Source organism: Pleurodeles waltl, chromosome 5 (assembly GCF_031143425.1).
Source record: "Pleurodeles waltl isolate 20211129_DDA chromosome 5, aPleWal1.hap1.20221129, whole genome shotgun sequence".
In the NCBI taxonomy this organism is placed as follows: Eukaryota; Metazoa; Chordata; class Amphibia; order Caudata; family Salamandridae; genus Pleurodeles; species Pleurodeles waltl.
Window position 1 is genome coordinate 699,754,644 of NC_090444.1, and position 27,214 is coordinate 699,781,857.

Here is a 27,214-nt window from a genome sequence, read left to right on the forward strand (position 1 = left end):
ATGCTGGGTGAGCGGGCACTGGCAACTCACTGACGGGCTACTGGGAGGGCGGTGCTGGTACGGGGGTGGCAGCTGTACCTGCAGCTCGGGTGGTCACAGAGGTGTCCGCCACCACCAGGGAGCTTCCATCGAGGAGGAATCACAGTCTGTGCTGTCACCTCCTGTCTCCACCGTGGTGCTCCCCTCGCCCTCTGTCCCCTCGGCGTCAGTGGAGTCTGCCTCCTGGGTCCTGTGGGATGCAGCTCCCTCTGTCACCTGTGCCCCTGCTCCTCCGCCAGATGATGCTAATGCACACATGAACAGGATGACAGAAGGAGAAAGGGGGGAGGGAGAGAAGGGGTCAGTTACAGCACCAACACCACAGTTGCCATACACAGCACCGTCACACACAGGAATCAGGCTTGAGCACTACCCACTGCACTGGCATTCAATTGGCTATATGCCACAGCAAGATGAGGGCCAAACACCGCCAACTGCACCCCTCCTGGGACCCACAAAGCCCTGACAGACATGGAATGCAACCAAGCTAGGTTACCTGCATTTGCCATATGCCCATTACCCTTGAGCTGGATCACGCTCCAATGTTTCTCATGGCATTAAGGGGCACCCACTAACTCACACCCACCACCCGGATCCCATGCCACCTACCAATGATTGTAGTAATGCCCACTGTACTCACCCCCTTGTGGCTGCTGTGATGCCCTCAAGCGCCCATCCAGCTCTGCGTAGGCCACCTCCAGTATGCGGGCCATCGGGGGGTCAGGTTCCGACAGGCACCCCTTCCTCGTTGGGAGGCCATCCCCAGCTGGGCCTCCGCTGTCTTCTGTGCCCAGCGTCTCAGGTCCTCTCACCGTTAACTGCAGTGGGTGCTCCGCCTGCTGTAGACCCCCAGAGTCCACACGTCCTTGGCAATGGCACGCCACAATCCCTTCTTTTGATGGGCGCTGACCTGCAGAGGTATTACAGACAGGAGGACAACATTACACATACAATCCAGCCTGTCACACATATGGCACACAAATCCCATTTCCAACTCCATTGGCACACACATCGCCCGGCACACACCAGGTACACTACTACCAGACATCCCCCCACAAATATCACAATGCCTGCACACACATCTCCATGCAACCTTCCCACATTCATTGTGCCTAAGGTATACTCACCTGTTGGTCTGGAGGCCCATACAGCTGTCCATACTGGGGTAGGACCCCATCCACAAAGCACTCCATCGAAGTGAAGGCAGGGGCCTTTTTCCCGGTCACAATGGCCATGGTAGGTTCCAGACACATGTCACAGCAGCACACGCAGTAGTTGTCCTGTGGAAAGTCAGGAATCAATTGAGATTATAGACTGAAAATGGCGGTCACGTCCACGGCGATGCACACCGTCACCGCCGTTGCTGGGCCCCATTGGCCACTGTACTCCATGGAGCCCCAAAAATAGTAAATGAGGAATTGCACGGCGGTGCAGGGCCGCCTTCTGCCACTACACACAACGTCGGCAGAGTTACCTCACTTCCACCTGTCCCTAGATACAGGACAGGCGGTCGCCATTTCATGGTGGTGGACTACATTCAGATCTTCCATAACTGCGTTATTGCAAAAAATTGCACATACATTGCCATTCTCACTGTTCCATCACATTAATGCTTTATGCACACTGAGGTGGTGGTTCCATTGATTAAATTGTGACAGCCTACTAACTCTTGTGTCCCCTAGATACCTACCACTGCAGATGAATAGGAGGAGGAGACAAATTCCTGTGTACAGACCCCTTGTGGACTTGCCTACACTAGAGGACAGCACATAATACTCACCTATAGACTGGACAGGGCCACAATCACAGAGCTGTGTGCCCAATTGGAGCCTGACCTGATATCACCTATCCGTCATCCCACTGGGATCCTCCTCTGGTTCAGGTTCTATCAGTGCTCCATTTCCTGGCAACTGGTACTTTCCAAGTGACAGTGAGCTTGGCAGCAGGAATGTCACAGCCAATGTTCTCAATCGTGCTGGCAAGTGTATTGTCTGCCTTGGTGAGAAACATGTGCAGCTACATTGCTTTTCCCCAGGTGGAAGATTTGGCCACTGTGAAGGCAGGATTCTATGCAATGGGACATATACCCAATATTATTGGGGCGATTGACGGTACACACATTGCGTTTGTTTCCCCCCGCCAGAATGAACAGGTGTTCAGGAATCGGAAGAGTTTCCACTCGATGTGCAAATGGTGTGCCTGGCAGACCAATACATCTCCCACATCACTTGCAAGTATCCTGGGTCGGTGCATGACGCCCTCATACTGAGGAATAGCAGCATCCCAACTGTGATGGCCCAACTACAGAGGCACAGGGTGTGGCTAATAGGTGAGCCAGAGTCCCCACCCACTGTATGTCAGTTTATGGCCTCAGGTGCTATCCCCATAGCATTTGTGTAATGTTAATGTTTGTCCCTCAATACTTGCGGGTGACTCTGGCTACCCAAACCTATTGTGGCTCTTGACCCCTGTGAGGAATGCCAGGACAGAGACTGAGAACCGTTATAATGGTGCACATTGGCAAACCAGGAGAATAATCAAAAGGACCTTCGGCCTCCTGAAGGCCAGGTTCAGATGCCTGCATCTGACAGGTGGATCCCTGTGCTACTCACCCGAGAAGGTCTGCCAGATAGTAGTGGCATGCTCAATGTTGCACAACCTGGCCTTCAGACGACATGTGCCTTTCCTGCAGGAGGAGGAGACTGGAGTTGACCCTGAGGACAGTGAGGATGAGGAGGCGGAGGATGAGGATGTGGACAACAGAACATCAGTTATACGTCAATACTTCCAATGGCACACAGGTGAGACAGTGGAGCTGACCATTACTCTGACTATTGATTTATCTGGGTGGCTGTAGCATGAAGTCATTCACTTCCTTTGCATCTCAACGTAATGTCACCTATGGCTTGTAATTTTACAGATGTTGGTGATATGATAACAGTGTCCTTATGTGTTTACTACAGACAGCTAATGGGCATTATTTGTATGATGTCACAATATTCATTTCATTTGCACTATATGTGACTTCCCTCAAATGCACATTTTCAACACATAAAATAGTGTCTCTCAAGTTGTGTTCAAGGGTGTTCATTGTAGTGCCAATAATTGACAGAAAAGTGCAATGGAATGGGGTGATGGTAGAGGAAAGTCTAGGGTATTGTTCCAGTCTGTTTGTAGCACAGGTCCAGTGTCCAAGAGGCTATAGGAAGGGGAGCAAAGGCAGGACAAGGTGACAGGGTGGGACGACACAAGGGGGACAATCATGAGAGTCTCATTTCCTGGTGGTGGTCTTGGTCTTGGCAGGTGTCTCTGGCTTCTGTCTGGGTCGCAGGAACATTTGCGGGTGGTTCACCGTCTGCAGGGGGAGAGGTGCTGGTGGCCTGTGGGTCCTGTGGCGGGCCTCCTGCCGACTAGCTGCAGCAGAAGTGGAGGGCTGGTCAATAGACTGGCTAGTGGTAGGGGCCCGCTTGTATGCTGTCGATTCCTTTATGATGTTGGCCATGTCTGCCAGCACCCCTGCTATGGAGATCATGGTGGTGTTGAGAGCCTGCAAGTCCTCCCTGATCTCCTGATGGTGTTCCTCCTGCACTCGCTTGTTCTCCTGCATGTTGGTAAGGATCTGGCCCATCGTGTCCTAGGATTGTTGGTAGGCCCCCAGGATCTTGGTGAGTGTCTCCTGGAGAGTCTGTTCCCTGGGCCTGTCCTCACCCTGGCGCACATCAGTCCTACCAGTGTCCCTGTTGCCCCGTGCCTGTGGCCCCTGAACTGTGTGCCCACTGCCACTGGGCCAGGTCCATGATTGTCTTGTGGGCGAGGTGTGGACGGGGGTCCCTGTAAAGGTGGGCACACTGCTGATTGACGTGTCCTGGGGACAGAGGTATGGGGACGCTGGGTGGGTGCTGTGGTGTTGGATACTGATGGGGGAGGCTCTGTGGTTGACCAGGAGTGGGCTGGGGTGACCGACTAACCAGTGGTCCCTGATGGGCCAGGTAGTTCATCCAGATCCAGAAGTCCAGCGTTACTGTCATCACTGGGGGCATCTCCTGTTGGGGGACTAGTTTGTCGTGGCACCTCCTCTCCGCTGACATTGGCTGGGGCACCTGTAGGGATGTAAGTGATGTATTATGCTTCATGCTACTAAACGAAAAGGGACAGGGAGGATTAATGGTCCAGTATACGTACTCCCTACATATAGGCCTATATAACAAAGGTATACTGTTCCAAAAGTGTATGCCTGTGCAAGTTTTTTCGGGCGAGTGATGTCGTTTAGGAGTACCCTCAAGCATCAGTTATGACGCTAGGCATCATCATCGGGCTAACTCCTCGCCGGACCGGCGCTGCAATGTCCGACGGGCCACCGCTCAAAAGGTGGTGGCTCTTATGACCGAAGATGGTGTTACTGATCGAGTGAAATCAGAAGGATGTGATAATGTTTTGCGTCACAGAAGGATGTGATAATAGTGGGGCGCGTCCCAGGGTAGGTGGATCACGGACCAGAGCACGGACGGAATGGTGCCCTCTCTGGTTGGAGGTTTTAGCGTCCTCATGATGCCTTATCTCGAAATGGGATGGGCGACCCAATAGATGACTGACTGTGACTATTTAGTCTATGTACTGTAAGTGACCCTCCAGCACTTATTGTTATTTGTTCTTAAGGAGAAGTTGTTGTTTTTTAAGGTCCTGAAGAAACGCCATTGGATCTTTTTTAGACCGCTCAGGCGTGAAACATGTCGACCTCCTAGTGTTAGGAACGAGTATTTCTCCTTCTTTTCTCACTTCATGTTAGGAGTATAGGGTACATGACTTCCCTTTGGACTCCTTGATTCATTTTTAACCTTGGCCTGACTCCTATAGATAGTATTAAAGACAATTGGTGTCCAGAGACAATTTTAATACACCCCTCACTCTCCTTTTTCGTATTATGCTTCATGTCTGTTACATATTGTACATCCCTAGCTTCCCCTCTATCATTGTTGTTGCCCTGCCACCTTTGTTTGTGCATGGTGACGTATTGTGGGATTGTTAGTTCCTCTATGCTGTGCATGCTTTTGTGATGGGTCTTAGTGCAGGGCTGGGAGGGCTGTCCATGGATTGGTATAGCATGCAGGGTTTGGCATTGGGGTTATTCATATGTGTAAGTGAAGTGTGTGGGATGGAGTGGAGTGATGGGAGTGAGGGTGAGGGGGTGAGATCTGATGCAGGTAATGGTAGTGATAAGTAGTAAATGTTGACTCACCAGTGTCCAGTCCTCTGGCTATTCCAGTGAGTCACTCTGGATCCAGTATTGCCAAGACTTGCTCCTCCCGTGCTGTGAGGTGTTGGGGAAGAGGTGGGAGTCCGCAGCCAGTCCTCTGGATGGCGAGCTGGTGGCTTGCTACCACAGAACGTACCTTCCCACGTAGGTCGTTCCACCTCTTCCTGATATCGTCTTGGATTCTGTCCCCCGGCATTCACCTTGTCCACGATTCTCCACCATAGCTCCATCTTCCTTGCAATGGATATTTGCTGTACCTGTGCTCCAAACAGCTATGGCTCTACCCTTACTATTTCCTCCACCGTGACCCGCAACAGCTCATCTGTGAATCGGGGTGCCTTTGTGGGGACAAGGGTGTTGTGTGGTGTATGTAGGTGTGTGGGTGTTGGGTACTGTGGTTGGGTGTGTGAAGTGGGGTGTGTGAGGGATGTATGGGTGTATGTGGTGTGTGTGTCTAGTTGTTGCAGTGGTCTTGGTATCAGTCTCGTGGCAATAATTTGTATTCGTAAAGGGTTGTGGGTAATGTGGGTGTGTGTTTTATAGTGCTGTGTGTGTGTGTGTAGGTGTGGTGTGTGTATTAGTGTCAGGTGTGTGTTTTTGGTATTGGCCAATGTTGTGTAGTTTAGTATTTGGGTGCCCATTCTGAGCGCGCCGGTGTGTACCGCCAATGGTTTACCGCCATTGAACGTCTGCCATGGTGATTCGTGGGTCATGATGTGGTGGGCGTTATTTTGTTGGAGTAACGGTATGTGTGTTCGTACTGCCACTTTAGCAATGACCTTTGGGCTGGCAGATTTGTGTATGTGTCAGTATTCTTTTGGATTGGTGTGTCTGTCATAATTTGGCGAACGGCTTTTCGTCTCCACGGGGGTATGTTGGCAGCCTTCACCGCGGTGGTAAGCGGGATTTACCACCAATGTCATGATGAGGGCCTTTGTGTGTTAGGCAGAATTTTAACATTTCCATTAATATTTCAGTGTGTTCCAATAGACTGATGGATGTGGATCTGAGGAAATATCTATAGGCTTTCAACTCAACGATTTCTCCTGAGAAATCTTGTTTTGGTCCCATTGATGTCGGAATTTTGTCCCCCAAACTCAGATCTGAACATTCAATACTTGAGGGGGCTTTGTCTTGCTCAATGGTTTTATCCATAGTTTGTCTGGTGTAAAGGGAATCAAACCTTTTCGCAAATTTGTAAATCCTGCCTGTGGCACAATTTGTTTTATCTCTATTAATATTCTTTGCTTTCTTCATTTGTATCTCCTTTTCATGTTTCCCTAACCTTTTCTCCATCCCTCCCATTGCATTTTTTACTTGCTCTGAGATCTGTCCTGATTCCAACATATTTTCAATTTCTTTAATTCTCCTTAGTGTATTTTCCAGTTTCCACTCTGCTTGTAAAATGTGTGTTCATCAATTTCATAGAACATTTAACTGTATCTACCTGCCATTGTTTAAGCAATTCTGGATCCATATCATTTAATGTAGGCAGAACAGAAATCCTCAGACCTCAATTGACTCTCCCACATGCACTGTATTTTCCCAATGTGGCTTTTCCCCACCATGTATTTATCTCCATTAATTTGGCTTCTTCTAGTTCTTTTAGCAATTTACTGGAGGACAGTTTTTGATTTATGATATAGGTGATTAATCCAACCCCTTGTTGCTATCCTCATCAAAAAGGGTTTTAAAAGTCTGTTCCCGTTTTGTCATCCTCTCTGCCATTAACGGTTTTCTCACAAACCCCACACTTTGGCGCTTTAGGAAATCTCTATACAGCCTCAGGTTCAAACTTGGTGCCTCAAATCAGAACAGTTTATGCCTTTTTAGATTCCCTTTTAGATTCCGAGTTATAGTTACCTTAGAGCACGAGTAATAGTTACTTGAGATAACCCTAACTATACCATTTTTATGGTTTTGTACGTTTAAAATGTGAGCCTAACTATAATGTAAAATGTGCGCCTTACTATAATGTAAAAGGTTACGTCCCTGTAACCTTTGTTTTTTTTCCAGTGAATTTCAATTTTTTTTTAACATATATTAATTTTCATCACTATACATTAATCCAGTGACTGCTGGGACACCACATCGAGGGAGGAGGAGCGATAAGCTAGATGGCAGCAGACGGCAGCATCGTGGTAAAGTAAGTTCATTTTATTTCTTTTTTTTTTTTCTCTCTCTCTCTCTCTCTCTCCCTCTCCCTCTTCCTCTTCCTCTCCCTCTTGAGATTTGCTTCGACCGTCGCTCGTATAAACTGAAAGAACAAAATGCACTTTTGAAGGAAATACATGACAGCCAAAGGGACCTATATTTGCGGTTGTTAATTCTGGTTCTTATATGTGAAGGAGTTAGGATAACAGATCTCCAGCAGCTAAGTTGTTAGAAGAAAATGCCTCTTCTAAACGTGGAATGTAAGGCGCAAAATTATTTTGAATCAAGTAATCTTTTGCTGCGATTAAAGCTACAGGATAAGCCATTTGTATGTGCTGGGAACACATACGTATTATTAACAGTGATGACTCACAATCAGAGCTCATTATGATTTTCTGCATATTTGTGGCTGCCACCCACCTACCACTTTGTCTCCATCACTTAATAGTTCTTTCCAGAAAGAATGGATAAAAATACAACAGTCTTGTCTTAAAACCAGCAATTAATGGATTTGACAACATCTGAATAGAACTTGACATTTACTTTTTGTAGTTTTTTTTTTTTTTAATGAAAATGCGTTGTGCGTGAAATGTTAAAAATCTTGAGAGAGTTTGAGAGGTATCCAAGTGTGCTTTTTAAATGTGATGGACGTCTGTTAAATCCAGACATAATTCACGGAATTACAATCCTGACTCATCGAGGTGTGCAAGGGATTTCCAAAATTAGGGATGATGGAATTTTATGAAAGTGCACTTCTGAATTTAGGGTTAGTGGTGAGATTATTGTCATTCCTGGTGTGGTAACTGTAGCTGAACACCCACAAGGTTGTAAGTTTCACGTGGTTATTTGTGGGTATTTCCAAACCCCTGCAATATGTTTCCCCAACTAAAAATGCATGAAAATGTGCTGCTGTTAACTGTTAAAAGCAATAATAAAGTATGTTTCAATGGTTAGGTAGCTCTCCCAAATTGAATGTGGGATACATGGGAAGAGAATTGTTCCTGGAGAGAGAGAAAAACGCATAGCCACGGTTGTCACATTAATGCATGCAGAATGTTCCACTTGTAGAAATTCCGCATGTGCAAATTTCTTTTTTTGGAGGGCCCTAGAAACTCATATACTGCTATATATTGCCTGGTGTGCTCCTGGGATTTTTTGTGACCCCTTTAAAAGACGGAAATGTTCTTCAAATACAAAAGCAATCCTACTGGATCAAATGTCTGACATTCTGCCTTGGTATTACTACTGGATAGTGACACTAACAGTATTGCGATAGAAGATTATCGAGGATAGACTGTTGAAGGGCAACATTTTGAAAGGTAAGCACCTAAACCGAAGTATTGATTTACGATTCCTAACTCCACACCTGCATAGCTTGAAGTTATATGTACTGCCTTGGTAAATATGTGGAGTTGGATTTAGAAAATCAAGACTTGCATACCTGTTGATGTTTTATATATATATATATTTATTTTGTCCTCAGTATTCTGTCCCATCAATATTGTGGGTTCAATATTCATGGTGCACATCTTCTACCTTAAAATTTGTGAATCAGACTCAACATGCTAGCCTGCTTCAGTGTTCCAGTGATTGGTGTGCTGTCATCGAAGATCTCTTTGCTTGGTGGTTCCTGGAGTGTATCAGTAATGGCCATACTTGAGACTGTCCATTCAGTCCATCGCGGTGCCTCTGTTTTGTGTGCATTTTCTCATCGTTAGGTGACAAGTGCAAAAAGACAAACTGATTTATAGAGGCCAAAAAATCATGATTTGCAGTTCGCCAACAGTTGGACCTCAGACAATGCATTATCTGCAGACGTGATTTTCACCTCAGCGGTACTAAAGGTTGGAAACATTAGCCCAGTTAGTGCGTCACTGTAACATGCTGATAGTTCATTTATTTGTTGGTGAATCCTAAACACTCTGTACTTCTTGCCCACCGCCTCGGGGCGCTGCGAAACTGGAAGGACGAAAGGGAAGGGACGAGCTTCGGTGTTATTAGGAAAATAAGTACAGGAGTTTGTCAGGTACTGTTACAGTAAAAAAGAGTCACACTTGTGTTGGTACTGTGTGCCTCGTCGAGGGCTAGGTAGGGTAACGTTCTTAAGTCTGTCTACACTTAGAAATGGTTTGAAGACAGGAAACCAAATGTACCCTACCCATCACTGGCGGGCCTGTCTGGAATGCTGCCATGGTGGATTGGCTGGGTAATGGAAGTCCACCCGGCCTTGAAAGCAGCCCCCTAGCATTACGCCACCTCCCGGAAAATGGCAGGGTGACAGAATGGCCACCCCAGCCCTGAGTGGCCTTGCGAAAGTTTCAATCAGGCGGTACCTTCCGAATCATTAAAGCTACAGGACAGTGTTTTTCATTAAGCAAAAAAAAACAGGTAGAATTGTGTGGTGTTCATTTTCTACCAGAACATCTAGTGCAAGGCTGTCTGATTGGCATTCAGGTTGGCCAGATTCATGCCAGAGTTTTAGGATTTCGACGTAAAATAAATTTACATCAAATTAATAGTAATGGAACTTGTTTATATAGTGTGTGGTTTCCCAAAAATGTGGTATTCATTGTTTGGACTCAAGCTCTAGTGTTTTTTCTTGTGTAAGAGTACTTGGATGTTCCTAACGTCTGGACCTACTGGACCCTTGTGTTGTGCGCTCTTGTTGAGAGCTCATGTTGCAGGCAGTGCCCGTGAAGGCTTTCAGTTAGATGTGTATGCCATTCTAGAAGCTCCACAACACCTCCACAATTTAACCATCGACTGTACCTCGTTTTGTACATAGACATTGCTAACAATAACTGTAGCAAAACGTACAAACGAAGAGCTTTAGATAGTGGTCAGCGATATTGATGGAGGAGCACCCACTAAAGATGGAGCTTAGTGATACAAAGCTGTGGATCTTGACCACAAGCTAGTGTCTAACATTCCAGACTCCACTGAGGAGCTATGGTCATGAAATATGGCACAGAGTGTTCAGCAGAGTTGTGAAGCCAGCGTCGCTGGTGGTTTCACCAGGCTCAGTAGCCCCAAAACCTTGAGAAGATAAAAGTAAGTGTTGACCATGCCACTGTTCTGGGGCTACCAGTAGTGATGCTGCAGATTAACCTGATGAACTCCAACACTGTTGGTGTGACCCAAGGACAGAGTCTACAATATGAGAGAGAGCAAGAAGTAACGTTGTAAGAGGCTGCACTATACCCTACCCTACAAACTGTGAGTAAACACGATAAATGGGGTAGCCTTAGAGTGCTTGATGTGAATAATCATATACCTACTACAGTGTCACAGTCATGTGGTCAGTTAGGTCTGAAGTCAGAATAACATCCTATTTTCAAACATTTGGGGTTATGTATATGCCTTGCCGCAAACTTAACTGGAGCATGGAAAAATGACCACTTCGGGTGGGTGACACGGACTGATAGGGGAGCTTCTAAGTCACAAAACCGGCACCAAACATTATATAAGCCTGAAAGTGGTTTTAGCCAAGGTTAAACTATGAATCAGTGGACAACTGGGCGTTAGCTTAGAAGGCCCTGAAAATGACCTTCTTCTAAGATTTCTTTTCTGGCTGATGTTGCATATTCTTGTCTTCTGACCTCGCCGTCCTGAGTTTTGCATGAAATGTCTCACCATATTTACAGTGCATACTATTTATGGGTGTGTGTCTTAAAACTATGTTCTCAGATGTGTAGGTACACTTAGAGTTTTATGTGGCCGAACAGAGTTTGTCAAGACTACAACAGTCAGCGTGCTGCAGGCTTCACTGGTAAAGAAGATATCAGGATATTTTGTTGTAACCACACTGTAGTGTTGAAGATGAACTTTAATCTGCAATTAAATTAACAAGACTATGGAAACAACTATAAAATGTGCACTGAACTTTAAACAAAAGTAAATATGAAGCTGGTTTATGCTTACTTTTTTAGGGAAAACAGGTCAGGTAGTTAAAATCCAGCGGAGTGTGAAATTGCACCAAAGTGCATAGGGTTTCTGGCAGAGGCGGTGTCAATGTCCTTCATGAAAATCGCCACTGATTTAAATTGCGTTGGGCTTTTGCTCGACTAAACTTGTGTTGCTAGTTGCTGATTCAACACTCTTTAGAGATGAGATGATGGTAGGTTTCTTAGGAAGAAGCTTTCGCTTTAAACCACTCCCAGTGGTCTACCGTCGATAACAGCACCACGACTGCCCCCACCACTCTGCAATAGCCAGCAAACATTAACAACTCTGTTGTGAGAAACAAAGGTCGCATTGGCTGTCAAGGTGTGGACGGGGGTACCTTTCCATGGTGCAGCCTTTTGGTTTGCCACACCAGACACTGAAATCCTAATGGACGGTTGCGTACAGAAGCAGCCGCTGAGGCTTTTGACCACAGCTTCAACCCCAGGGCTGGTTTTAAAATGGTGACAGTCATGGTAACAGCAGAGGTCAGCTAGGATCATCCTCTGCTCTCCTGCTGAAAAATCCATATTTTAAGGAAAGGCGTGCACCTGTGTAATTCTTCTCTGAGCTTGTTCCAAAACTGAATACATTGTGCATGCAAAGCAAATCCGCAGATAACAATCACATTGAAGAACTCACAGAGAATTCACCTTTTTCCAAATTGTAGTTGCACAGAACTCTTCTAGTCAAGAAACCCTCATCATTTTCACCATTATCATCATCAGTGCCCCACTCCGATGGTTGAATATTTTGAGTGGCGATTATTTCACATACACAACACTTCTTAACATATGTTTGATGAAGGCAATGCACCTTCCTTCAGCTGATAATATAAGAGATACAACAGAGTATTCGTTGCACTAAGTCACTGTGGATAGCCGGGCAGTGGTGACTTTCAGTGTACAGAATAATTTTAGCAAAAGTGACGGCAATAAACGTTCTGCAACCATTCTTCATACTCACGCCTCTATTAAGTAATAAGATGTTGATAGGAGTTCCAGAAGCATTTCATCCAGCAGCATGCCTTTATTTTAGGTTTTAATATTTTAATTGCTTTTCTTACAAAAAAAGAAACATCTTAGAAAAAGAAGTGAACCTTGAATACCGCATGACGGCACTTGCAACACCACAGAAAACCAAAGTAAGTAACTTCGAACAGAAGTTCACTTTGCTGAAGACTTCATTTGCTGAATATTTTAATAACTTTTCTTTATCCTTGCGGTAAACGAAGCCCTTGCCATGAATAGGGAGGAGGGAAAGCAATTAAAACAAGATCAATACTTAACATGCATGTTGCCATATAATATCGCAATTCTCTTAACCCATTGTACAGTTTATTGATATATTCCAAGAAGGAGTGAGTGAGAATTAATACAGGGTCTGCTCACCTTCCCAAACATCTAACCCAGGGGTCTCCAACCTTTGCTGTAATGAGAGCTACTTATGTTCAATGAAAATGATCCCAAGCTAATAATATCAACATTTTAATAGTGACCATATCAGAAAGGGTTACAGTAGTGGCCATCATATGAAGATTACCTCAATGATCACCTCAGTGAATAAGGCACATTTGCCAGCAGTAATGCAAAAAATACTTTGTCAACATGGAATGCCTCACCCCATGATAATACATAATGTCTGTAGCTGCAATGCCCTAGTCACAGAGTTAATAATATTAGTAACAATTCCCCCCAACACCACATGACTTATCAGGCAAATATCATCTTTAAATATATTTTAAAAGTAAACCATTTCTTTCCAACAGAAACTTATTACTTCTGAAAATACACACATTTTCTTTTGGAATTCACACTTTTTAACTTTTGCGTACATATATTAATTCAATCAAGCAAAAGCTTTTAATTTAGTGAGCTGGGGTGCACACAGGAAGGGTCTTTAAGGAAGACAGGGAGCTACCAGTAGCTCACGAGCTACTCTTTGGAGAAGCCTGCTCTAACCATTCAAAAACAACAGGAGGCAGCCCCTACTGTTCCTTAGCCTGTCTCTCTGTACCTACCCCAGGGGATCACCCTGTGGTGAGTCTATAGCTGGACCAATCCAGTTTGGCAAACCCTTCTAAACCAGCTTGCCTTTCCCACAGCCAGCATGTTTCGTTCAAGTTACTCCATTCCTCAGCTTGTCTCAGACCTCTTTCACTATCATCTCTCAACCAGGTCTGAGATCGCTTGTCCCAGTTATTTCCAGTTGTTTCTTGCAGTGTGTCTTTCTGTGTGAATGGGTTTAATCTTAGGGTGACCATGGTCCAGTCCAGCTCTCTGTGCACATGTACCAAAGAAATGCAAATGGCTCTCTACCCTTCTCAGCACTGGGTTCACCAGCCAGATGGACTTCTCTGAGGGTGGATCACACTTCCTCATAGGCTCAATTTTATCGTGGAACTTAAGAGATCGCCACCATTATTTTCTAGTTTTTCCAAGCCAATAGGTATGTTTCCTTTTCTAATTCACTATTGGACAGCCACTGTTAACTTTACACCTACGTTCTGTTGTTGCCAGACATCAGGGAGCAGGGCTTTGGGAACTCATGTGCATCTGGTAGAGCAATTTGCCTGGCCCTATGCTTTCAGTCCGCAGTGGAAGGGAAAACAGGGGGCTCTTGGGAATGTACAAAAACAAGGTATACACAGTTCCACAACGTAAGTATAATCAGGAAAACCACATTGGGTCCTGATCTAAGGAAAAGATCGTAAAAAAGAGAGAAGAAAGAAGAAAGAAAGCCAGGTCCCTGGAAAATTAATTATTTTGGAACAAGAGCCCTCACTCACCAAAGGTGACATGCTTCATCCTCGGGCTTTGCTCCACGTCAGGCCGGCGCTGCAATGCCTGACGGGCCCCTCAAGGGGGGCTCTTTGCCAGAGATCTTTTGAGATATATGCCCGGTTTAGAAAGAATAGGGTATAGGATTGGAAAAATTCTATTTAAAAATAACTAGAGGTTAGGCAAATTTTATTAAATAATCCAACCACTGTCATGATTAAAACCAAAGAGCGGGGAGAGAAAAGAACAAGGTCTACGCTCCCCAAAAAATTATTCACTTCCTCACTCAATTTGAGGTTAGGAATTGTACGCACAGGATCCCCTGTACGATTCACCAGAAGGTCAACATGTTTCTCGCTATTGATGTCCTATGGATCTAACGCGATTCTTCAGGACCTAAACTACCTAATCCTATGTGTAAATATAACCTATAATAAGGAATATTAGTACAATGCAGGGACCCTCCTCATACTAGTGGATGGGCCGCATCAGGTAAAGCACCAAGTAACGGAGGTCCTACTGAGTTGGGACGTGTCCGAAGTTTGCGGCATCACCTGCCCCGTCTCGGTGCTCTTGGGAATGTACTGAACTCTTACAGAGTTGTTGCTTAGTGGGTATTCTTTTACAAAGTGCCCCAAATGTTTTCACACACAGTTCGCACACCTACACTTAGTTTCACATTATGGTAACATAAACGATAATAATAAGTTGTATTCAAGTAGTGCTTCATAGCGATGGGAATTATTTAAATAACTGAGCCATCTTTCCATCACATTGGGAGTGACAGCACATAAACACCTTGGTATTTTAAGGCAGTGCAGAGAAAAGAGTTTGCCCACTTCATTTTTTTATGTTAAAAATCTTTTCAAACTGGCATATAGATGAGGAAAAGTACTTGCTTCTTAACCCCAAATTTAAAACTAGCAGGTTACTGGCTGGAGGTTTTCTGATCTGGGATTTACTTTTTGATCTTTTAAATGGATAAACATGACTCCAAATCCTAGAATGCAAAGCAGAAGCCAAGACTGGATGGATCTACTCAAAACATGAACCTCATTCAACTTTCCTCCACCACCCTACACTTCCAGCTCCTTTATTTCATATTTATTAAAGAATAGAGGGTTAATTATCCGCTATTATATTAAACATTAGCCACTGGTGTTCGCTAGTAGGTAGTTATAGTTAGGCCCTAGTTTCCACAGGAAAAGCGTTTTTTGTTTTGCTAGTTTTTTAGCCACCGTTTGACAAATCTTCACAAAATTTTCAAAACTAATTTACCACTCACTTCAGCTGCTGTTTGGAAAGTTTCTGGGTGATTCGTCAAGTGGGGCAGAGAAAAAGGGGGGAGAGCCAAAATGCATTTTCCCCATGCAATTTATCTTAGGAATTGTAGACACGACTAGAGCCTGAACCGCTGGACGGAATTACACCAGATTTGGCAGAAAACAAGCTCTTGGTCCAGAAAGAGCCCTTTTTGTGGTATGGTGTAAATCCCTTCAGTAGTTTTGGAGCTATTAAAGAAAAAATACATTTGTATATCTAGGGATGCCGGCCCTTGGCAGATTCACTGAATCAGTGGATCCCAGGGAAAAGCAAGGCCCTGATTGGCTGGCCGCAAACTGAGAGGAAAGTAGTAGCTGCCATTTTATTTCTCCCATCGGGCTAGGGGCAGTACTTAATTTGAGTTGGTGGTTGGCAGTTCTGGGCACCACAACTTGTTTTTGGGGCTGGCACTTACTTCTGCTCATCAGACATTTTTTGAGACCAATGTAAGGAAAAACAAACAAAACAAAAATACAGAGGAAGAAAAATACAGATAATACGTCACCAAGGGAGAAAACAGACACCTGCAAAAGTGAGATAACCAGGCAGGGAGAACCTCCAGTGAAGTGAAGAGGCCTAAAGTGGATTGGAGACTGTGCCCCCTTGCTATCTGCGCTTTGAGCACCTGCACTTATAATTTTTACAAATAAAGCACTGGTCGGGGATCTGGGGGTAACACTAAAAAACTATAACCATAAGGGGTCAGTATACAGGTATCCTGACCCCATAGGAGAGATGGAGGGGTCCCTGAGGCAATAAATGCCCTTTTTTTGGCTGATCTGCTGATCCCCCACGGGGCTTAACACGGCTCACCCCATGTAAATTCAGAAAGGATCTGCGGATCCAAAAAAACAATGGAAAGAAAAACATACTCACACACCAAAATCTGCTGCGCATGGCCAAATGCCATGATCAGCGTGGAGTTGGATGCATATGGGGGCGTTGGCCACAGGGCCTGGCCACATGCTATGCCCTATGCAGGACCATGTTGCCAACTCCCGCAGCTCATGACTAAAGGCTGTGAACGGCGGTGGTTATATTAATGTGTGGTTATAAGGTATTACTTTTGTTTAAAAAAAAATCATAGAAATTCACTAAAAACAAACAAAGGTTACAAGGACGTTATAGTTAGGTTGATGTTTTACACATACAAAGCCATAGAAATTCAGCAGTTACAATTACACTTATCTGAAGAAACTATACCTCGGCTGTTAACTATCTTTAGGCCACGCGTTATAGTTTCTTAACATAAGTGTAACAATAAGTATAACTATAACTGCTGAATTTCTCTGTTTTGTTAATGTATAAAATGTCAACCTAACTATAATGTCCCTGTAACTTTTGTTTTTTTTCAGGGAATATATAGATTTTTATATATATATATATATATATATATATATATATATATACACACACACACACACACACACACGTACATATATATATATATATATATTTTTTTTTTTTTAAGAGAGAGAAAGAAAGATAACTATAGATATATATAAAACACCAGTAGGGAACCCTGGGCTGTTCCCATTCTTTAGGCGGAAAACAGCTCCTTTATATGGAGCACATCTACAACACCACCAACAGTCTAAATCTGCTTACCTGAAATGTCTGTTTTTATATCAGAATTTTCAAGCATAGGTAAGCCCAATGCCATCCATGCCAAGCTGAAAAAGTGACAAGCCCTTTGCCTTTTTATTTTTTAAGTCTTTATACGTAGGATTAACAAGTGCTCCCCTTGGCAAGCTAAAAAATGTAAATACCAGAATCAATGCTTTGTATTGATAAAATACCATCCCGAGCAACCTGGAGTATGTATAAGCAGCTCCTGACACATGTTTTGCTCTTCTGAAAGCTTGTCATGAAGCATAGCTTTATCCAAGCAAAAGGGGCCACCCATTATAAGTCCAAACCATGCCCTTGTTAGCTTAGAGTGCCCCATAAATTATGCATATCACTTACAGAGAACCCTGGGTAGTTTCTATTCTTTAGGTGCAGAGCTGTTCCTTTATTGGAGTGCATGCACTGCTCCACTCAAACTCTAAATCTGCACACCTCCGATGTCGGTTATCCTAGCAGAATATTTAAGCGTAACATAAGTCCATGCCGAGCTCGGAAAGTACCAAAGACTTTTCCCATTCTTATATATAAAATATATAAGCACTGGCAAAGCCGATAGATTTTGCCTATGTGAGACCCATTGGCATTGTCAGAGTTTTTAGAGATGTTGTACAGCAGTGCAAGCTGCTGTTCAGCATAGTTCAAAGCAAATAAAAACAAAGCTCTATGGCGAGGCCATCTTTGGCCGCATCATAGTGCTTTTTTACGGTTGAGCGCACAAGCGCTATGTCCCTGTTTTAATCTCTCTTTGGGCTTGTAACCACGCCTTTGTCACACTTGTCACTTTCATTGGTTTGTGGGCTTGCCTTTTAAAATCTGCTTGCTTTCATTAGTGAAAGGCATGCATACGTGATGCCTTTTCCGGTGTTTAGCCTTCCTCCAGTGCACTGGCGAGCTACTGAAAACTTACTAGGCTCGATGTTTTCAGTCTGGTTTCTGCACTACTTTATCTTTTTATTTTCCACGCAGCGCGCTTGAGCTGGGTTCTACATAGCGAGATCGCGCTCGTTTTTTTGTTTTCAATTTCAGAACGATCGCGCTGCATTTTACATAGCGCGATTGTGCTGTTTTTTCTTCTTTCTATTTGTGTAGAAAGAAAAGTCCGGTTAGTAGTTATCAACGGTAATAGCTCTAACTGCAGCAAATGCAAGACCCGTTGCATTGCAAATGCTTGTTTTTGTTTTCTTTAAGTCAAGTTGCACATCATTTCGTTTTGCGGTGCAACATCTTTAAAACATTAACAAAGCCAAATAGCTCTGCAGGAGCTATTTGGCTTTGTTAGTTTTTTTTTTAAAGATGCAAGAACAATAGCTTTCGCTGACAGTGTATGCTTACTGTAGGCCAAACCTAAAAATAATGAACTGAGTGAGTTTTGGAGTTGTGAAGTAATGGCACTCCTGATGTAATGACTCCTAATGGAATGGCCGCGAAGTAATGACTCCCAATGTACTAAACGACAGTTTAATTTTGTACCTGCGTTTAGAGGAATCGCCGTTGGCCATATGGGATACTGCTAAGATATCACTCTGCAGGGTGCCACTTGGGAATGTTGGGAAAAACGTGATCACTGAACACATGAGCATGCACCTGGTTGCCTTTCTTCTTGTTATTTTAATTTATAACAAGCAACAATTATTATACACTCACAGAGAATTAGCAATCTCCAGCTGGTAGGCTGTATGCAGTAGCAATGTCGCAAGGAAGGCTGAGTCTTAATTATGGAGGCAGATAATGGTCGGCGTTGCTTCTGAACAAGAGACGGGTTATCCAGCCCAGTTCACAAAGGCAGTTGCCAGTGAAAAGCTCCTCAGACTGTACAACATATGCATTATTCATTGACATATCCTTGTATTAAACACGCGAACGTTTTGGTAATCCAGTTGAAGCGCCTCGTTCTTGTGACAGGCGACATGTCTCCCCGCTTGACTACCAGGAGGAAACAGTTAATGCATTTGTTTTCCCTCTTCCGCAGTCGTGTGATGCTTTTGGGAAAGTGCCTTGATGCCCCAGAGCTTATGCTAAATGTCTGTGAGCTGAGCTATCTGCTAACAGCTCTACCGTGCACGATTATTTAACTAGGGAGCAGGGCACGTGGCTGCCGTCTCTCCAGAGCACCTTTTTTCTCTTGGCAGCCCGTACAATCTAGGGCGCCTTCGTTCAGGGCAGGGGTGTAACGAATGGCACTGCAGCCCCAGCGCTTCCGGACCTCCCTCAAACCTTCAGGGACCTCATTCCTCCCAAGGCCACTGTATATTTGCCAGGTATGGGCGACTCGTCCCCCCCCCCCCCACACACACACACACCTTCCCATTCGGCAGGGGGCTCCCATCATTTTACATTACGACAAAAGTTCAGGGACAAAATTACTCTATACATTGGCATGCTTCTTTCTTCTCACTAAGTCACCATCCCAGAAGCAGATGTGTTATATATATTACAGCCTGCTTTATGTTGCTACCATTCACTGGGCAAACTTGTCTTATGTTTATTAGTAATTCTTCTACTAGACATCGCCGGTGTTAACAGCTGGGAAAATAAACCCTCCGCCTTCTCTTGACAAAGTACTCAGACTGTGATCCACTTCCGGTGAAGTTTGAAGAGCGAACAACATTCTGGTGCTTGGCATGCCGTGTTCCATTACTGTACTCTCTAAGTATTGGACAGTGGTTAGTAACCTAGTATTCGCGTCCCTGGAAGTGAAAGGCCATAACAATTTACAAAAATATTATGCCTGTTAGTTGGTGTTCGCTAAATTACTTGAGATACATCATAATCCACAGAATCCAACTATTCACCCTTTACCAAGCCAGACCTAAAGTTCTTGTTTTAAAGGCCCATATGACCCGAAGTCCAAGGGCGCCCTGCGGTAACTCGGGCACAGCCCCATGGTAACCTTTCCAAAGGTCTTCAACAGGAGCAACAAATAGTTATCCTCATAAACAGATACAGCATGCCACAAACCAATTGCAATTACCACTGCCATATTACATGTCATATTTAAACTTATACAGTAATAAATACATTTCTCCAGCCAGACAACCTACTGAACAAAAAAAACTCTACCCAACCCCATGGCTTATGTCCCACATCCGTCAATGTCCAAGGCACACCACAGTGATTGAGCAGCACTGAAAGAATCTGATTGGTTAACCCGCTCTTTCAATAACATATATGCAGTCACCATTCCATGAGGTTTTACAGCTTACATTTACCACCTGCTCTAGTAAATGTAGGTGGGATGGCTTGTGGTAGTGTCGGGGAGAAAGACAGATGAAGTAGGGGTGAGAAAGGGAAACTTTGTATAGCAGAAACAGTGAAAAACATAGAATGAGCCTTGGCAGCTACTGCAGCCGAAGCCTCGGGCATATAGTCCAACCAGAATTTCCAGGCTCCCACACCTGTAAAAACCAATCGTGGAGCAATATAACAACTCAGTTAGGTAGAGCGAAATGTGTGCTTATAAACATGTTAATTTCGCTCCACCTAACTTGCAATCAGGATCATGAGGTTTTATTTTCTAATTGCTATCTTTTCTTCTCTTGTCTCATTGCAAACTAAACTGAAATATTGTGCCCTTGGGCACTCTATCACATAAAGCAAGGCAAGCAAACTTAGATCAATCCTAAGTTGATGAAAGTGGTAATGTTAGTTTGTTTTCAAAAGAAGAAAAAAGATACCAATTAAAAGTTTTGGCTCTGTGCACGATCTCAGTGAACATGGTTTAGAAACACACACGCCTGTTTCATCTCTTTTTAACACCTTCACTTATTTTAGACATTTTACCCTTAGCTCTGTTTAGAACTCACATTAGCTCTGTTTGGAACTCGCATTGTTCGATAGTGCAAGTGTCTTCCTGTTGGCAGAGGTGTGTATTTCAGGCCATTTGGCTATTGGTTCAGGTGTATACCTCCTGACCAATCCATTTGATGGAAGTCAAGGGCAACTGGTAGCGTTGTAGCAGACCAAACGAGACAGAATGGAAGGGTTTCCTTCAGCGGCCTTGTTTCCAGTGTCCAAGCACCTGTGGGGACACTCCAACACTTAAATGCTGGTACAATTGGTATCTTCAGTAAGTTTCTTCTGTACACAACCCAACGGGAGCTAGGTATGGCGTTCTTCTAAGCTCAGCCAATCTCCAACTGAATCTTTCAACTGACTCCGAGGCGAACCCTCCTTTACCACTCAGAACATCACTTCATACATGCACACCAAGCACATCCATCTCGTTCACAGCCAGACACTGCAAGGATCTTGCTCCAGACCTAAGCATAGCTATGTATAGGAGCTGTATTGAAATAAGTCTTTAAACAAAGGGGTGTAGGAAGGTAGCCTCTTTCTAGCCTTGTTACCCCCACTTTTGGCCTGTTTGTGAGTATGAGTCAGGGTGTTTTCACTGTCTCACTGGGATCCTGCTAGCCAGGGCCCAGTGCTCATAGTGAAAACCCTATGTTGCCAGTGTGTTTGTTATGTGTCACTGTTATCCTGCTAGCCAGGACCCCAGTGCTCATAAGTTTGTGGCCTATATGTGTTCCCTGTGTGGTGCCTAACTGTATCACTGAGGCTCTGCTAACCAGAACCTCAGTGTTTCTGCTCTCTCTGCTTTCTAAATGTGTCACTGCAGGGTAGTGACTAAATTGACCAATTCTCACTGGCACACTGGTACTCCCATATAATTCCCTTGTATATGGTACTTAGGTACCCAGGGTATTGGTATTGGGGTTCCAGGAGATCCCTATGGGCTGCAGCATTTCTTTTGCCACCCATAGGGAGCTCAGACAATGCTTACACAGGCCTGCCACTGCAGCCTGAGTGAAATAACATCCACACTATTTCACAGCCATTTTTCACTGCACATAAGTAACTTATAAGTCACCTATATGTCTAACCTTCACCTGGTGAAGGTTGGGTGCCATGTTACTTAGTGTGTGGGCACCCTGGCACTAGCCAAGGTGCCCCCACATCATTCAGGGCAAATTCCCCAGACTTTGTGAGTGCGGGGACACCATTACACATGTGCACTATACATAGGTCACTACATATGTATAACGTCACAATGGTAACTCCGAACATGGCCATGTAACATGTCCAAGATCATGGAATTGTCACCCCAATACCATTCTGGTATTGGGGGGAACAATTCCATGATCCCCCAGGTCTCTAGCACAGAACCCGGGTACTGCCAAACTGCCTTTCTGGGGTTTCCACTGCAGCTGCTGCCAACCCCTCAGACAGGTTTCTGCCCTCCTGGGGTCCAGGCAGCCCTGGCCCAGGAAGGCAGAACAAAAGATTTCCTCTGTGAGAGGGTGTTACACCCTCTCCTTTTGGAAATAGGTGTGAAGGGCTGGGGAGGAGTAGCCTCCCCCAGCCTCTGGAAATGCTTTGATGGGCACAGATGCTGCCCATCTCTGCATAAGCCAGTCTACACCGGTTCAGGGATCCCCCAGCCCTGCTCTGGCGCAAAACTGGACAAAGGAAAGGGGAGTGAACACTCCCCTGACCAGTACCTCCCAGGGGAGGTGCCCAGAGCTCCTCCAGTGTGTCCCAGACCTCTGCCATCTTGGAAACAGAGTTGTTGGGGGCACACTGGACTGCTCTGAGTGGCCAGTGCCAGCAGGTGACGTCAGAGACCCCCTCTGATAGGCTCTTACCCCTCTTGGTAGCCAATCCTCCTTTCTTGGTAGCCAAACCTAATTTTCTGGCTTATTAGGGTCTCTACTCTGGGGAATTCCTCAGATAACGAATGCAAGAGCTCACCAGAGTTCCTCTGCACTTCCCTCTTCGACTTCTGCCAAGGATCGACCGCTGACTGCTCCAGGACGCCTGCAAAACCGCAACAAACTACCAGCAACATTGTAGCGCCTCATCCTGCCGGCTTTCTCGACTGTTTCCTGGTGGTGCATGCTCTGAGGGTCACCTGCCTTCACCCTGCACTGGAAGCCAAGAAGAAATCTCCTGTGGGTCGACGGAATCTTCCCCCTGCTAACGCAGGCACCAAAAGACTGCATCACCGGTCCTCTGGGTCCCCTCTCATCCTGATGAGCATGATCCCTGGAACACAGGAACTCTATCCAAGTGACTCCCACAGTCCAGTGATCCTTCAGTCCAAGTTTGGTGGAGGTAAGTCTTTGCCTCCCCACGTTAGGCTGCAAACCTGTGTACTGCGTGATTTGCAGCTGCTCCCGCTCCTGTGCACTCCGTCCTGCAGTGCTCAACCCTCTTGAGTTGGCCTCCGGCGTCGTGGTACCTTTCTTTGTGACTCTGAGCCAGCTCCGGTTCACAAACCTTCTAAGTGCCTGTTCGGGTACTTCTGCGAGTGCTGCCTGCTTCTGTGGGGGCTCTCTGAGTTGCTGAGCGCCCCTTCTGTCTCCTCCTCCAAGGGGCGACATCCTGGTCCTTCCTGATCCCCAGCAGCACCCAAAAACCTCTACTGCGACCCTTGCAGCTAGCAAGGCTTGTTTGTGGTATTTCTGCGTGGGAACACTTCTGCAACCTTCATCGCAATGTGGGACATCTTCCATCCAAAGGAGAAGTTCCTAGTCCTCTTCGTTGTTGCAGAATTCCAAGCTTCTTCCATATGGAGGCAGCTTCCTTGCACCTTCATCCGGTGTTTTCTGGGCTCCTGCCCCCCTGGACACTATTGTGACTCTTGGACTTGGTCCCTCTTCAGTGCTTTGCTAGTGTTTCTGGTTCTTGCAGAATCCCCCTATCACGACTATTGTGTCATTTTGTGGTAGTAGGGGTACTTTACTCCTACTTTTCAGGGTCTTGGGGTCGGGTATCTTGGACACCCTGACTGTTTTCTTACAGTCCCAGCGACCCTCTACAAGCCCCCATAGGTCTGGGGCCCATCCGTGATTTGCATTCCACTTTTGGAGTATATGGTTTGTGTTGCCCCTAGACCTATGTTTGCCTATTGCATCCTATTGTAATTCTACACTGTTTGCATTACTTTTCTGACTCTTACTTACCTGTTTTGGTTTTGTGTATATATAACTTGTGTATATTACTTACCTTCTTACTGAGGGTACTCACTGAGATACTTGTGGCATATTGTCATAAAAATAAAGTACCTTTATTTTTAGTAACTCTGAGTATTGTGTTTTCTTATGATATTGTGCATATGATACAAGTGATATGGTAGGAGCTTTGCATGTCTCCTAGTTCAGCCTAAGCTGCTTTGACATAGCTATCTTCTATCAGCCTAAGCTGCTAGAAACACCTCTATTCTACTAATAAGGGGTAACTGGACCTGGCACAGGGTGTAAGTACCACAGGGTACCCACTATAAGTCAGGCCAGCCTCCTACATTGGTGGTGCAGCGGTGGGATAAGTACTTGCAACTGCTTTACCACTTTGTCATTTTGTACTTTTCATAAGAGAATCATATACCAAACAGTTCAGTGTATGTACACTTAACCCCAAAATTTTGCTTTTCTATCCTAAAACTGTTTACAAAGTTCTGAAAAGTTTCTTAAAACTTCTAAACGTTTTCTAAAAGTTAGAAAACGTTTTCTCTGTGCTTTCAAAAGTTCTAAAACTTTTTCTCTCTTCTCACTATTCTTAAACCTTTTACTATCATGTCTGTTGTAGTTTCCACTCTCAAAACTGTTAATGCAACCTATGAGAGTTTGAACTACAAGAGTTTAAGGGGTCTCTGCCTGGATAGAGGTTTAAGTATAGGAAAGAACCCTACAAAAGAGTTTCTTTTTAACATGCTTGTTGTAGATGACCAGAACCAGTCTGGCCCATCAAATGAGAGGTTAGAAAAGGGAGAAGCTTCCTAGTCTGATTCAGAGGAGTTCCCTGGAGAAGCTGGGGAGGGTTCTGACAAGGGTCTGCCCCCTAGCAGGCACCTGGTGATGCTGATAGTGATAAGGGTTCCCATAACAGTAGGGCATCCTTTATCCCTAGAGGCCAGGTTACCAGGGTCCAGACAGTTAGGGACAGGCCCCCCTCTGAAACTTCCCATATGTCTTCTGTGTCAAAACATTCCCAACCCACCCACCCGAGGATAACTTGTTAGAAGGGGAACTCAAAAAGTTGAGGGTTGAAGAGACCAGACTGAAGCTTAAACAGCAACAGCTAGCCTTAGATAGGGAATCCCTAGACATAGGGAAGGAAGGACAGAGGTTGGGGTTAGTTCCCCATGGTGGCAGCAGCAGTATTCCTGATAACAATCCTGTTAGAAAGCAAGATTCCAGGAATCTGCACAAGATAGTCCCCCCTTACAAGGAGGGGGATGACATTAACAAGTGGTTTGCTGCACTTGAGAGGGCCTGTATGGTACAGTTGGTCCCTCAAAGGCAGTGGGCTGCTATTTTGTGGCTATCTTTCACTGGAAAGGGTAGGGATAGGCCCCTTACTGTCAGAGAAAGTGAAGCCAATAACTACAAAGTTTTGAAAGATGCACTCTTGGATGGATTTGGCTTAACCACTGAACAGTACAGGATTAAGGGCCAGATGTAGGTAGGTTTCCGTTTGCAAGTTGCAAATTGCGAGTCCCAGCAACTCGCAATTTGCAACTCGCAAAAGGAAATGCAGAAAGGTGCGACACCTTCTGCGACTCGCTATGGGGTCGCAAAGACCCACCTCATGAATATTTATGAGGTGGGTCGCAGTTTGCGACTCCATAGCGAGTCTAGGCACTCACGAGGATGGTGGCCTGCTGGAGACAGCAGACCACCATGTCCGTGACTGCTTTTCAATAAAGCAGTTTTTTTTTTTCTCTTTGCAGCACGTTTTCTTTAAAGGAAAACGAGCTGCAAAAAGAAAAATTACCGAAACCTTTTAATTTCGTTTTTTTTGCATTCACAACGGGGAAGGGGTCCCATGGGGACCCCTTCCCGTTTGCGAATGAGTTACCATCCACTTCAAGTGGATGGTAACTGCGAGTTGATTTGCGACTGCTTTTGCGGTCACAAATCAACTCTACATCGCGATGCGGTCGCAAATATGAAGGGAACACCCCTTCCTATTTGCGAGTCAGAATCACATTTTGCGAGTCGGTACCGACTCGCAAAATGTGATTCTGCATCGCGTCAGGGCTTTTGCGCCTCGCAAACGGCATTTTTCGCCGTTTGCGAGGCGCAAAAACCTTCCTACATCTGGCCCTAAGTTCAGAGACACCAGAAAAGAGTCTTCTCAAGACTGACAGATGTTGTGGACTGTTCAGTGAAGGCCTTGGAAGGGTGGTTGCATGGCAGTAAGGTATCTGACTATGAAAGCCTGTACAATCTTATTCTGAGAGAGCACATTCTTAACAATTGTGTGTCTGATTTGTTACACCAGTACTTGATAGACTCAGATCTGACCTCTCCCCAAGAATTGGGAAAGAAGGCAGACAAATGGGTCAGAACAAGGGTGAACAGAAAAGTTCATACAGGAGGCGACAAGGATTGCAAGAAAAAAGATGGTGAGAAATCTCAGGATAAGCATGGGGATAAGGGTAAAATCAAAGATCCTTCTTCAAATCCTAAACACTCTTCAGGGGGTGGGGATAAATCAAATTCTTCCTCTTCTTGCTTGCTTGCTTTGCCTTACACCATATTTATGAAGCCATGAAAAGCCACGCAAAGTGGCTTTGCGTGACCTCATAGATATGGGTCTTTACTCTGCGCCACCAAAGCGTCATAAAAAATTATGCATCGGCAGCGAAAGGGGCTTGTAAATAAACCGCAAAGTTTCCAGCTCAATAGTGAGGCACCAACTATGACCTGTTAGTTTGATTTAGAGATGTATTCTAGCAAAAACAGTTGTGGACACATTTTAGGCTATTGCCCTCATTTTGACATTGGCGGTAAAAAACGCTTACCGCTGTGGTGACGGCTGACAAAATACCGTCACCACGGCTACCATCCGTCCGCCATATTATGATCACTGCTGGACTTCTGCCACAAGAAGGGCGGAAATCCGGCAGTGCTCATGCTGGTGGACGGTGGTAAGCTGGCGCTGCAACCACCAGCACCGGCCCGCCAGTTGAACACTGCAAGCCGTATCATGACCTGTGATTAAGCCTGGCGGTGTTCTGCTGCTGGCAGTAGCAACGCCCCTTTTCGTTCCCTGCCGGAAGACTTCCTCGACAAAGGTAAGTCGGGCT

General features: G+C 45.1%; 1 protein-coding gene across 1 annotated transcript in view; it reads left to right on the forward strand.

Annotated features, from left to right (window-relative positions):
- Positions 1-27,214, forward strand: part of SCAF8 (SR-related CTD associated factor 8) — a 1,507,655-nt gene that overhangs the window by 1,437,117 nt on the left and 43,324 nt on the right. Inside the window, exon 23 of the transcript XR_011203719.1 lies at positions 7,366-7,439. The gene's annotated coding sequence lies outside the window, so the exon portion shown is untranslated. The remainder of the gene's footprint in view (positions 1-7,365; positions 7,440-27,214) is intronic.